The sequence below is a fragment of the Salmo trutta genome, chromosome 1 (assembly GCF_901001165.1).
Source record: "Salmo trutta chromosome 1, fSalTru1.1, whole genome shotgun sequence".
Classification (NCBI taxonomy): domain Eukaryota; kingdom Metazoa; phylum Chordata; class Actinopteri; order Salmoniformes; family Salmonidae; genus Salmo; species Salmo trutta.
Genome location: NC_042957.1, coordinates 22,175,247 through 22,188,739, shown reverse-complemented (window position 1 = coordinate 22,188,739; position 13,493 = coordinate 22,175,247). Strand labels below are relative to the sequence as shown.

General features: G+C 45.9%; 1 protein-coding gene across 4 annotated transcripts in view; it reads left to right on the top strand.

The window, feature by feature from the left end:
• The window catches only part of nhsl1b (NHS-like 1b), a 170,239-nt gene that overhangs the window by 61,092 nt on the left and 95,654 nt on the right, over positions 1-13,493 (top strand). The gene's annotated exons all lie outside the window — the stretch shown is intronic.

Genomic DNA, 13,493 nt, shown 5'->3' with positions numbered 1-13,493 from the left:
GCACACTGTGACCTGGGCTGGCTACTGTGTGATTAGTACTAATGTCAACATTTTAAGGATTACTGTGGAAGAGTAAAATACAAAGACCTGAGCACTGAACTGTTCCAATATGATAGGTCGGGCTGGCACAGCTGACATAAAACCATGCAACCCACGGTTATGCGTGAAGACTGTCATTAAAATACAATAGCCGTCCTAACAGTTTTTAGAAAAAAAGACTATGATAAATGATATAATTTATGTTGCTTCCCTTCCTTTTGGCTCACCAATAACCACAATTCCATGACCGTCACAGCCCTCATGATCGGTTACCTTTGTTGAAGCGACACACTGTTTTGATCCAAATGGATCTTGTTCAGTGGAGGATAGTGACTTTCAGTCCCATAATCCCTAATCTCTTCCGCCGGCAGGCACCCTGTTGAACAGGTAACAGGACGAAGTTACACACTCTTAGTCCTGTTAATGTTGTCTAGGCTATGGCTACCTGTAAGGGGTTAATGCTGGTGTTGTCCTACAGGCTTCAGGGTCAGTCCAGTGTAAAGCATTGTGGAGCTGAAAGTCTGCAACCTGACTCTTTTCAGCCACCCCAAGTCTTTTTTGACTGGTTCCTCTCGAGCGTGACTGATCAGGAATTTACTGAGGGGACCACACCCTCTCCCCCTGGGCCCCAGCCTCCAGTGCGCGTGCGTGTTCGTGCGTGTGTTCATGTGTGTCCATGTGTGCGTGCAACTGTGCACGTATGCAGATTGTTTCAAAGCCCTCCTCTGATTACTGCTGCTCATTTTTCTTGCACGGTTTCTCCTCCTTTCTCTCCTCCCCCTGTAGTATCAATCTGTTCTATCTTTCTCTTTCACACCACTGTACAATATCTCGATCTATCCGTTCTCTTCCCCCTGTTTGTCCTCATTCAGACCGACAAACTCCTCACCGCATACGTCTACAGCAGAGTGAGGGAGGAGTTCTTCTCCATATGACTGCACTCAGATGCTACACACACTCAGTCATACGTTCGTATGCACAGGTACCCACATAAATGCTTACATGCACACATCCGGGCATGCATACATACAGATGTTCTGCAGTCCTAGTCCCTATTTATGCATGTAAATTGGTGGGTATTAAAGTCTTGTGTGTATGCACTAGAAAGGCTGTCTGGTTGTTTTTAAATGCATTTTCTCTGCAGTCACTAATGACAACATCCTCTGGAATCACACACACACACTGATAAAGCCTTACTTGCGGTTTGGGATTAGGAAGCACTGCTGCCTGGGGTCAGGAGAGAAAGGTCAGGGGTCAACACCTGCTTCACCTTTCCTTTGTCTCTTTAGTTAAGCTGCTTCCCAGAAGAGGCGCCATCTGAGACTCAACACACACACACACACATACACAGAAGAGGCGCCGTCTGTGACTCCACTGAAAGGCTCTCTTAGCTAAGCTCCCAGCTTTTGTATGGAATAACGGTATTAAGACACACACACACACACACACACACACACACACACACACACACACAGCTTTACTATGCAATAACAGACTTGAAGCACGTGGACAGAGGAATGGAGGGGATTGGAGTGTTAACTTTCATGAATCCTCAAGTTGACAGCATTTTTCTTTTTTTCTGAGGCTCAGCTCTAACAACCCCTCTGGCTGTACAGTCAGCCAGCTATGGTAGGGTTCCACAGTCACTGCCTATCTAATTAGATCGATTTTAATCTGATTTAGCCGTTTATTTCTAAACCAGTCTGTGTGGCCTGTTTGTTCAGCGGCCTGGTAAATGAATGGTCTTGTTTATTGACTGTAGTGTGATAGCAGGGAGACACACAGCCTTCTTTTCCGGCCCATTTCAACATGTGGTAATGACCCAGAGTCATCCAAGACAACCTGCTGAACAGACAAGAAGAGACTCTCATTGGCTGTTATATGGCGCTCCCCTGTGGTACATAACATCCATTACACTTTCACTGCGAGTCAATTAGGCTTTGTTTATGGAGATTTTGGGGGAGGTTGTTCCCCACATAGCTGTGCTTTTCTTGTTTTCTTGTGGGTTGTGTGGCCTGTTCAAGATCTTTACATTTGAGATTTGATTTATCTGATAGGTTTTGTAGTTTGACTGAATGGATTGTTTTATTGGATATTCTCCTGTGTTTCAAAAGGTTTCCCAATGACCTACAACCCTCTCTCATTGAATGCATTCTGTAATGTATGTATTTATGTCTCTCCTAGTACTGGCCCTGAATTTGAAACATATATTGCTGAGAGCAGTAGAGCAGTCAGGCCTACACAGCTGGAGGCCCCAGGGGATCCAGGAGCCACTACCACAGTGACTCTCTTCCCCGCCACCAGAGGGCCGTTGCTGGGCTGCATCATCCTGCTTGGCCCTGTTCTGCCCTGCTCTCTGGAGGTCTGGGGTTGCTAGGCAATAAATGGAGATCCGGAGATGATCTGTTAATTATTTCTGTTATCCCATTTACCCTTTTTCTCATGCTCTGTTTGTCTCCTCTCTTCTCTCTCTCCCTCCTTAAGAAGGTGTTGTCCATTTTTAACTTACCTGTACAGTAAAGCATCTTTAATATGCATCTGTCTGTCTGTGCAGTGTCCACTTTCACACCACTTTAGTAAATGGTCTGGTAAACATTGCTACACCTTTCAAACTCACCCAGCCCCCAACATCTCACAGTTGGTGGCAGTTTGAGTGCATCAATGTGACCAGATTAGGCCCCTTATGGTTTGTGGGGACCTCCGGGACCCTATGGGGACTGCTAATTCACTGAGTGGCTCCTCTGCCCCCAACCTGTCAATCACCTGTCTGTCACGCCCACCCCCATAGCCCCCTGGGTAATGCTGTCAGCATGGATGACACATTGCAGCGCCGCAAAGCCACATGGGAGTCCGCTGAAGTGACGACCCCCACACATATGTGCACACAGACACGCACACACACTGGTGACAGTCTGACCCCAGCTGTCACATTTCTGTCACCTGGAAGGGCGATCTGTCTTGTGAATTACATTAACCTTTGTTCACTTAGCAAACAGAACGACTTATAGGCCAATGTGAAATGGCCTACATTCTTTCAGTGGATACAATGTTAAAAGGAAGAGGGGGGGGTTTATAAATGTTTTGCTCTCTCCATGTTTTGTTGTTAGGTGTTCAGTAAGACATGCGGTACTCAGAACAGAAGTTGGAAGACATTTTAGCTGGAGTAATACTTGTGTTAACATTGAACAGTGCTACACTGAGAAGAATCATAATCTGTGAATCTTAATATTCATGGAATTCATATTCATCTTTAACAGAACACTTAAATTACCTCGGCTCCCACCTTTATAATGAGATGGTGGTTTTACCTCGGCTCCCACCTTTATAATGAGATGGGGGTTTTACCTCGGCTCCCACCTTTATAATGAGATGGTGGTTTTACCTCGGCTCCCACCTTTATAATGAGATGGGGGTTTTACCTCGGCTCCCACCTTTATAATGAGATGGGGGTTTTACCTCGGCTCCCACCTTTATAATGAGATGGGGGTTTTACCTCGGCTCCCACCTTTATAATGAGATGGGGGTTTTACCTCGGCTCCCACCTTTATAATGAGATGGTGGTTTTACCTCGGCTCCCACCTTTATAATGAGATGGGGGTTTTACCTCGACTCCCACCTTTATAATGAGATGGTGGTTTTACCTCGGCTCCCACCTTTATAATGAGATGGGGGTTTTACCTCGGCTCCCACCTTTATAATGAGATGGGGGTTTTACCTCAGCTCCCACCTTTATAATGAGATGGGGGTTTTACCTCGGCTCCCACCTTTTATAATGAGATGGGGGTTTTACCTCGGCTCCCACCTTTATAATGAGATTGGGGGTTTTACCTCGGCTCACACCTTTATAATGAGATGGGGGTTTTACCTCGGCTCCCACCTTTTATAATGAGATGGGGGTTTTACCTCGGCTCCCACCTTTATAATGAGATGGGGGTTTTACCTCGGCTCCCACCTTTATAATGAGATGGGGGTTTTACCTCGGCTCCCACCTTTATAATGAGATGGGGGTTTTACCTCGGCTCCCACCTTTATAATGAGATGGGGGTTTTACCTCGGCTCCCACCTTTATAATGAGATGGGGGTTTTACCTCGGCTCCCACCTTTATAATGAGATGGGGGTTTTACCTCGGCTCCCACCTTTATAATGAGATGGGGGTTTTACCTCGGCTCCCACCTTTATAATGAGATGGGGGGTTTTACCTCGGCTCCCACCTTTATAATGAAATGGGGGTTTTACCTCGGCTCCCACCTTTATAATGAGATGGGGGTTTTACCTCGGCTCCCACCTTTATAATGAGATGGTGGTTTTACCTCGGCTCCCACCTTTATAATGAGATGGGGGTTTTACCTCGGCTCCCACCTTTATAATGAGATGGGGTTTTACCTCGGCTCACACATTTATAATGAGATGGGGGTTTTACCTCGGCTCCCACCTTTATAATGAGATGGGGGTTTTACCTCGGCTCCCACCTTTATAATGAGATGGTGGTTTTACCTCGGCTCCCACCTTTATAATGAGATGGGGGTTTTACCTCGGCTCCCACCTTTATAATGAGATGGGGGTTTTACCTCGGCTCCCACCTTTATAATGAGATGGGGGTTTTACCTCGGCTCCCACCTTTATAATGAGATGGGGGTTTTACCTCGGCTCCCACCTTTATAATGAGATGGGGGTTTTACCTCGGCTCCCACCTTTATAATGAGATGGGGGTTTTACCTCGGCTCACACCTTTATAATGAGATGGGGGTTTTACCTCGGCTCCCACCTTTATAATGAGATGGGGGTTTTACCTCGGCTCCCACCTTTATAATGAGATGGGGGTTTTACCTCGGCTCCCACCTTTATAATGAGATGGGGTTTTACCTCGGCTCCCACCTCTATAATGAGATGGGGTTTTACCTCGGCTCCCACCTTTATAATGAGATGGGGTTTTACCTCGGCTCCCACCTTTATAATGAGATGGGGTTTTACCTCGGCTCCCACCTTTATAATGAGATGGGGGTTTAACAGCATAGTCGAGGGATGGAAGGAGGGAGCAAGAGCGGGAGGAGTCTGTGAGGTGTTTAGTATCATGTACAGTATTCTACCTCTCCCAGGCTGTTAAAAACACGTGATCCATAAAGGTTTTCTTGGGTGCGTGAGATTGAGTTTTTCTTTTCTTTTTTACACTACTGTATAACCAACCAACCTGGCTTTTATGTAACATTTTATGTAGAACTGGTTTTACTGGGTGTGTCCACATGCCAATCTGGGTTTTATACAGGCATATATATATATATATATATATCAGCAAAAAAGAAATGTCCTCTCACTGTCAACTACATTTATTTTCAGCAAACTTAACACGTGTAAGTATTTGTATGAACATAACAAGATTCAACAACTGCGACATCAACTGAACAAGTTCCACAGACATATGACTAACAGAACTGGAATAATGTGTCCCTTAATGAAGGGGGGGTCAAAATCAAAAGTAACAGTCAGTATCTGGTGTGGCCACCAGCTGCATTAAGTACTGCAGTGCATCTCCTCCTCATGGACTGCACCAGTTCCCAGACCTTTCTGGAGGGAATGGCCCTAGCCCTCACCCTCCGATCCAACAGGTCCCAGACGTGCTCAATGGGATTGAGATCCAGGCTCGTCGCTGGCCATGGCAGAACACTGACATTCCTATCTTGCAGGAAATCACGCACAGAACGAGCAGTATGGCTGGTGGCATTGTCATGCTGGAGGGTCATGTCAGGATGAGCCTGCAGGAAGGGTACCACATGAGGGAGGAGGATGCCTTCCCTGTAAAGCACAGCGTTGAGATTGCCTGCAATGACAACAAGCTTAGTCCGATGATGCTGTGACACACTGCCCCAGACCCCTCCACCTCCAAACGATCCCGCTCCAGAGTACAGGCCTCAGTGTAACGCTCATTCCTTCAACGATAAACGTGAATCCGACCATCGCCCCTGGTGAAACAAAACCGTGACTCGTCAGTGAAGAGCATTTTTTGCCAGTCCTGTCTGGTCCAGCGACGGTGTGTTTGTGCCTGGACTGAGGCCTACAAGCCCTCAGTCCAGCCTCTGTCCACAATAGGCTGAGAGTCTGAGCACTGATGGCAGGATTGTGCGTTCCTGGTGTAACTCGGGCAGTTGCTGTTGCCATCCTGTACCTGTCCCACAGGTGTAATGTTCGGATGTACCAATCCTGTGCAGATGTTGTTACATGTGGTCTGCCACTGCGAGGACGATCAGCTGTCCGTCCTGTCTCCCTGTAGCGCTGTCTTAGGCGTCTCACAGTATGGACATTGCAATTTATTGCCCTGGCCACATCTGCAGTCCTCATGCCTCCTTGCAGCATGCCTAAGGCACGGTCACACAGATGAGCAGGGACCCTGGGCATCTTTCTTTTGGTGTTTTTCAAAGTCAGCAGAAAGGCCTCTAGTTTCCTAAGTTTTCATAACTGTGACCTTAATTGCGTACAGTCTGTAAGCTGTTAGTGTCTTAACGACCGTTCCACAGGTGCATGTTCATTAATTGTTCATGGTTCATTGAACAAGCATGGGAAACAGTGTTTAAACCATTTACAATGAAGATCTGTGAAGTTATTTGATTTTTATGAATTATGTTTGAAAGACAGGGTCCTGAAAAAGGGACTTATCTTTTTTTTGCTGAGTTTATATATAATGACTTGCATACCAGATAACTAGATGATAGACCTAGAGGGTTATGAGCCTTGTTCAGTTGAGACGTGGCAGAGCTGTCACAACTTATCCAGGATCTGTCAATGGACGCGTGTGGAGTAGTTACACATTTGACACAGCAGAGGATGAATACGAGGATACATGTGACTCTGTCTCTCTTCACCATGTTTATAGCTCTACTCCTGTCCCCTGTAATACAACATGCTGACCTCACTGCATTCTACAGGAACCTGCTTTGGCTTACACCTGCTCTCCAAGGGCAAGGAGTGGGGGATAGATATGTTGAGAAATGGAGGGTAGGAGAAAGCAAGTAGAGAGATGGAAGGAGAGATGGAGGGGTGGCAGATGAAGGGGAGGGGGGGAGCCTCCATATTAGGCAGCATGCCTGTGGTGAAAGTTAAGGTTAGTACTCGTGTTTAGGTCAGAGGTCATGGTGGTCAGTCTGTTAGGCTGCTGTTGAAGATGGTATTGTCATGCCTGTCCAGGAGAGATGACAGGATTTTCCACCTCGCCTTATTCTCACTCCTCTCGCTTCTCAATCTTTTTCTCTCTAAAGTTCCTCTTCTTCTTCCAATACCGCTGTCTCATTTCCTTTAAGGCCTGCCCATTCTCCAGTCTATACTGTCTACTATTTTCCATGCTCTGATTTTTCTCCTGTTAAAGCTGTGTTGTCCTTGTTGTGTTTTAAAGAGCTGGACGCTTTTCTGTTTTATAGAAATGTGACAGTCTTGATTACACAGGTTCTGGCCAACTCTGGATTGAGGGAGAGAGACATTGGGTTCAGGGTTGGATGGATGGAGGGAGAGAGAGATTGGGGTCAGGGTTGGATGGATGGAGGGAGAGAGAGAGGGAGGGGGGGCAGGGATGGAGGGAGAGAAATTACAGAAGAGAAAAATGTGTTCATTAAAATTGTTAATGTTGCCCTCATGTCACAGATGCTCCCCTCCCTTCATCATTCCATACAAACAGATAACTAAACCCAATACACACTGTGAGATAGAGGGAGTAGTACCCTGGTCCCCGGCCTCTACCCTTTCTATCAAAATACCACCAAAATACCACCGCCTCCTCCTAGACCATTAAGAGTGCTCCGTGTGGCCTCCAAGCCACCACCCAATTTAGATAGTACACACTCAACCACATACGTGAAAACACACTTGCGTGCGCACACACACACACTTATAAACCCCTTGGGATGGAGACTAATAAAACTCTTCCTTTATGGCTTCTCCTAACCCCCTGTATTTAGAGCATTCATTAAAATGTTATTTCTGTGGCCAGCACAGTGTGCAGCTCCACTTACTGTGGAATGGAAGTTGGCACTAGGGCTGTTACTGTGACCGTATTACCGCCATACCGGCAGTCACGATTCATCATGGCAATCAAATTCCAGGTGACAGTTTAGTCACTTTAATTAGGCTTCTCTAACCTTTATGCTGCTGATGGTCATTAGTAGCCTACCAAACTTGCTAAGTGCCTGGTACTCAGCGCTCTATTGTCCCTCTAATCACTCTGTCGTCAATGCAAATGTAATCAAAATTCTAATCAAACACTTCATGAGAGCCCATGAGCTCATGTTGTGCAACATTTCTGTAGGCTATGCAACTGCGTGATAAAACACCAGTGATGGCCTCTATTAAAAAGAGGAGGATCCATAAACTTTCTATAGGCTAGGCCTACTATATTTATTTCTCAACTTTCCTAATATTAAGCACATTGCTTCTCTTTAAAACAGGAGTCTAGCCTATCTGACTGGCGTGAAAATGAACCACGGGAAAGCATCTTCCATTTGCTATTTAAGTGCATCGATGACATGTATTTTTTCCCGCTGCCCCTGTTCCGAGACAGGTGCCTGATAATGATCCGTTCTAAATCCAGACTTATATAATTTAGTATATGTGAAGACAACATTAAATTAGGAATAGTCTGATGGGTGACATTATTAGCCTATCACTTGTGAATGATGCCCAGCTTATGCAGTAAGGCAAGAAACGGTGCATGCTGTTCTTTTGCGACTTTTTCAAATCGTAGTCGCACATCTCATGTAGCCTAGCCCATAGGCCTGTATTTTTTTATTAGGTTTGTATCATAACTAAAGTGGCCAAATAACTTCTTAAAATTAAGCACATTAATCTGCTTTACAAAAGGTGTAGAGCTTAACTGGCATACATAAGCAGTGTGTGAGTTTCAAGTTTGGGGAAGTACATTTTCACCATAAAAATGCACCTTCATAATAAAAGCATTACATACATAATCACATTTGCAGTCACTTTTGAGAATGGTGTTTTCCCGCTAATTGATTGCATTTTGGAACATTCAGGCTTATAGCCTACTGCTGTGTGTGTATTGCTGTGCTTATAATGTGAATAGCCTAATAGTTTATCAACATTTTAAGCTAAACTTTCTGATCTGTTGCGTCAGACACATTGCTTTTAAACTTTTTTTGATGCTAGTGGTTGTATTAATTTGGGATCTATCGTATTTCACAACTGTCCCAGACTATGCTTGAATAGACACGGAATAGACTAGGTCAACTTTTGTACTATGAGGGATAGTATATTGACATACAGTGAGGGGGGAAAAGTATTTGATCCCCTGCTGATTTTGTACGTTTGCCCACTGACAAAGAAATGATCAGTCTATAATTTTAGTGGTAGGTTTATTTGAACAGTGAGAGACAGAATAACAACAAAAAAATACAGAAAAACGCATGTCAAACATGTTAGAAATTGATTTGCATTTTAATGAGGGAAATAAGTATTTGACCCCTCTGCAAAACATGACTTAGTACTTGGTGGCAAAACCCTTGTTGGCAATCACAGAGGTCAGATGTTTCTTGTAGTTGGCCACCAGGTTTGCACACATCTCAGGAGGGATTTTATCTCACTCCTCTTTGCAGATCTTCTCCAAGTCATTAAGGTTTCGAGGCTGAAGTTTGGCAACTCGAACCTTCAGCTCCCTCCACAGATTTTCTATGGGATTAAGGTCTGGAGACTGGCTAGGCCACTCCAGGACCTTAATGTGCTTCTTCTTGAGCCACTCCTTTGTTGCCTTGGCCGTGTGTTTGGGTCATTGTCATGCTGGAATACCCATCCACGACCCATTTTCAATGCCCTGGCTGAGGGAAGGAGGTTCTCACCCAAGATTTGACGGTACATGACCCCGTCCATCGTCCCTTTGATGCGGTGAAGTTGTCCTGTCCCCTTAGCAGAAAAACACCCCCAAAGCATAATGTTTCCACCTCCATGTTTGACGGTGGGGAGGGTATTCTTGGGGTCATAGGCAGCATTCCTCCTCCTCCAAACACGGCGAGTTGAGTTGATGCCAAAGAGCTCTATTTTGGTCTCATCTGACCACAACACTTTCACCCAGTTGTCCTCTGAATCATTCAGATGTTCATTGGCAAACTTCAGACGGGCATGTATATGTGCTTTCTTGAGCAGCGCCTTCCGGGCGCTGCAGGATTTCAGTCCTTCACGGCGTAGTGTGTTACCAATTGTTTTCTTGGTGACTATGGTCCCAGCTGCCTTGAGATCATTGACAAGATCCTCCTGTGTAGTTCTGGGCTGATTCCTCACCGTTCTCATGATCATTGCAACTCCACGAGGTGAGATCTTGCATGGAGCCCCAGGCTGAGGGAGATTGACAGTTATTTTGTGTTTCTTCCATTTGCGAATAATTGCACCAACTGTTGTCACTTTCTCACCAAGCTGCTTGGCGATGGTCTTGTAGCCCATTCCAGCCTTGTGTAGGTCTACAGTTTGTCCCTGACATCCTTGGAGAGCTCTTTGGTCCTAGCCATGGTGGAGAGTTTGGAATCTAATTGATTGATTGCTTCGGTGGACAGGTGTCTTTTATACAGGTGACAAACTGAGATTAGGAGCACTCCCTTTAAGAGTGTGCTCCTAATCTCAGCTCGTTACCTGTATAAAAGACACCTGGGAGCCAGAAATCTTTCTGATTGAGAGGGGGTCAAATACTTTATTTCCCTCATTAGAATGCAAATCACTTTATAAAATTTTTAACATGCGTTTTTCTGGATTTTTTTGTTATTTTTTGTTATTCTGTCTCTCACTGTTCAAATAAACCTACCATTAAAATTATAGACTGATCATTTCTTTGTCAGTGGGCAAACGTACAAAATCAGCAGGGGATCAAATACTTTTTCCCTCACTGTAGGCTAGTGCTTTGGATTTTCGTTTGGCCTAAATCTTGTCTGTTAAATGAACTAGTGTCGCCCACAGCCTTATGGCATAGCCAGATCAGGGCCTAACATAAGGACAACTCAGAGTATGTTGTTCTGTTCATCTAAAATATACATTTTCTTCATATCATGTTTGTTTAGACCTGTCTAAAGTCATGGATTTATTGTGATGATGTAGGCTATATTACATGGATTTATTAGACTTTTTAAATGTAGATGTTCCAAAGGTCTGCATCAGTGGCTTGTAGGCTAGCGCTTGGAAGCCAGGAGATGCTAAATGTGTTTATGTTAATTAACGGTCAATTACCGTGAGACCAGCAGTCTCATGGTATATTTTGCTTGACAATCACCGGCTGACAAAATGTCATGAACGCCACAGCCCTTGTTGGCACTACCTGCTTTTTCAATCCCTGAATAAGAAGTTAGTCACTTTCTAAAATGGAATTGCCTCCAACACTGTGTAATGCACAGCTATGGTCATTTCACTGCAGGCGTAGGCTATTTGGTGACTTTCTGAAGATTTACACATGTACTGTATGTTGTGTAATGGTCGTATATATTAATGGCACGCGCTCTCCACTGATGTCTGGTTACCAGGCAATCAGACCCCGGTGCTCTCATCACCTAGACGCCTACCCAGAGTCATGCCAATGGTTTCTCACTGCCACAGGGTGGGTGTGTGTGTGTGTGTGTGTGGCTTAAGAGAAGTATGTTTCTGTACTTATACCAGACAAAGTTCCTGTCCTTTCCCTCCGTTTCTCTCCTCTTCCCTCCACCTCTCAGCTGTCCCTGTGGTGTGTATGTGTGGAATGTTCCGACAGGGCCAGAGAGGGAGTAGGGCTTCACAACAACATGTTGGGGGTCACCAGCTAGCATTCCTCTAAGCATCATTACACCCCCCTGATGGTGCATATGTTTACATGCAGGACCCACCAGCATGATACTACTCTATAACATAGCTGCTAGCGTCTGGAAGCTGACCCACTGACTGAGACGGTAACGTAGCTGCTAGCGTCTGGAAGCTGACCCACTGACTGAGACGGTAACGTAGCTGCTAGCGTCTGGAAGCTGACCCACTGACTGAGACGGTAACGTAGCTGCTAGCGTCTGGAAGCTGACCCACTGACTGAGACGGTAACGTAGCTGCTAGCGTCTGGAAGCTGACCCACTGACTGAGACGGTAACGTAGCTGCTAGCGTCTGGAAGCTGATCCACTGACTGAGACGGTAACGTAGCTGCTAGCGTCTGGAAGCTGACCCACTGACTGAGACGGTAACGTAGCTGCTAGCGTCTGGAAGCTGATCCACTGACTGAGACGGTAACGTAGCTGCTAGCGTCTGGAAGCTGACCCACTGACTGAGACGGTAACGTAGCCGCTAGGGTCTGGAAGCTGATCCACTGACTGAGACGGTAACGTAGCTGCTAGCGTCTGGAAGCTGACCCACTGACTGAGACGGTAACGTAGCTGCTAGCGTCTGGAAGCTGACCCACTGACTGAGACGGTAACGTAGCCGCTAGCGTCTGGAAGCTGATCCACTGACTGAGACGGTAACGTAGCCGCTAGCGTCTGGAAGCTGATCCACTGACTGAGACGGTAACGTAGCCGCTAGCGTCTGGAAGCTGATCCACTGACTGAGACGGTAACGTAGCCGCTAGCGTCTGGAAGCTGACCCACTGACTGAGACGGTAACGTAGCTGCTAGTGTCTGGAAGCTGACCCACTGACTGAGACGGTAACGTAGCCGCTAGCGTCTGGAAGCTGATCCACTGACTGAGACGGTAACGTAGCCGCTAGCGTCTGGAAGCTGACCCACTGACTGAGACGGTAACGTAGCTGCTAGTGTCTGGAAGCTGACCCACTGACTGAGACGGTAACGTAGCGGCTAGCGTCTGGAAGCTGACCCACTGACTGAGACGGTAACGTAGCCGCTAGCGTCTGGAAGCTGACCCACTGACTGAGACGGATATTCAATCTTTTTTTATGCTAATGTATTTCCTCCACTCTCCTGGTTCATCATTTGTTTTGTTCAGTCACTGTTCAGTGGTTTTTAAAATTCTATATGGGTGGGGGGGGGGTTTCAGTTCAGATTTTGGGGAATGTCTGTTTGGGGGAGGGGGTCAGGGGTTGAAGCAGGAATAAAGTTGACCTTTATACACTGACCTTTCACCTCCCTTGGGGGTCAAACAGCATTTTGCTTAAAACAGCTCTCTGTGTTTTAGAGGTGAAATCAATACTCTCCTCAACGGTCTCTCAGCCTATACACGAACACTTCAGTCAGCATCACTTAACCTATAGGACACCTAGGCTCAACACAGCTATCCCAGAGCTCATTTTGAGCCCATTGAATCTCCTTTTCACAGTGCTCTGCTCAGCTGCTCTGGACTAGCTGACACTAAAAAATTGTGTTTGTAGTTCACTCCCATTCAGAAATAGAGGCTAGGTAGAGTAGAATAGGTTTGTATCTGAACGTCCACAGGCCTGTGTATTTCTTTAGTATGCATCGGTACACTTTCAAGACATCCATCTTTTCTCCTTCCATCCCTTCATCCCAGCGCTGT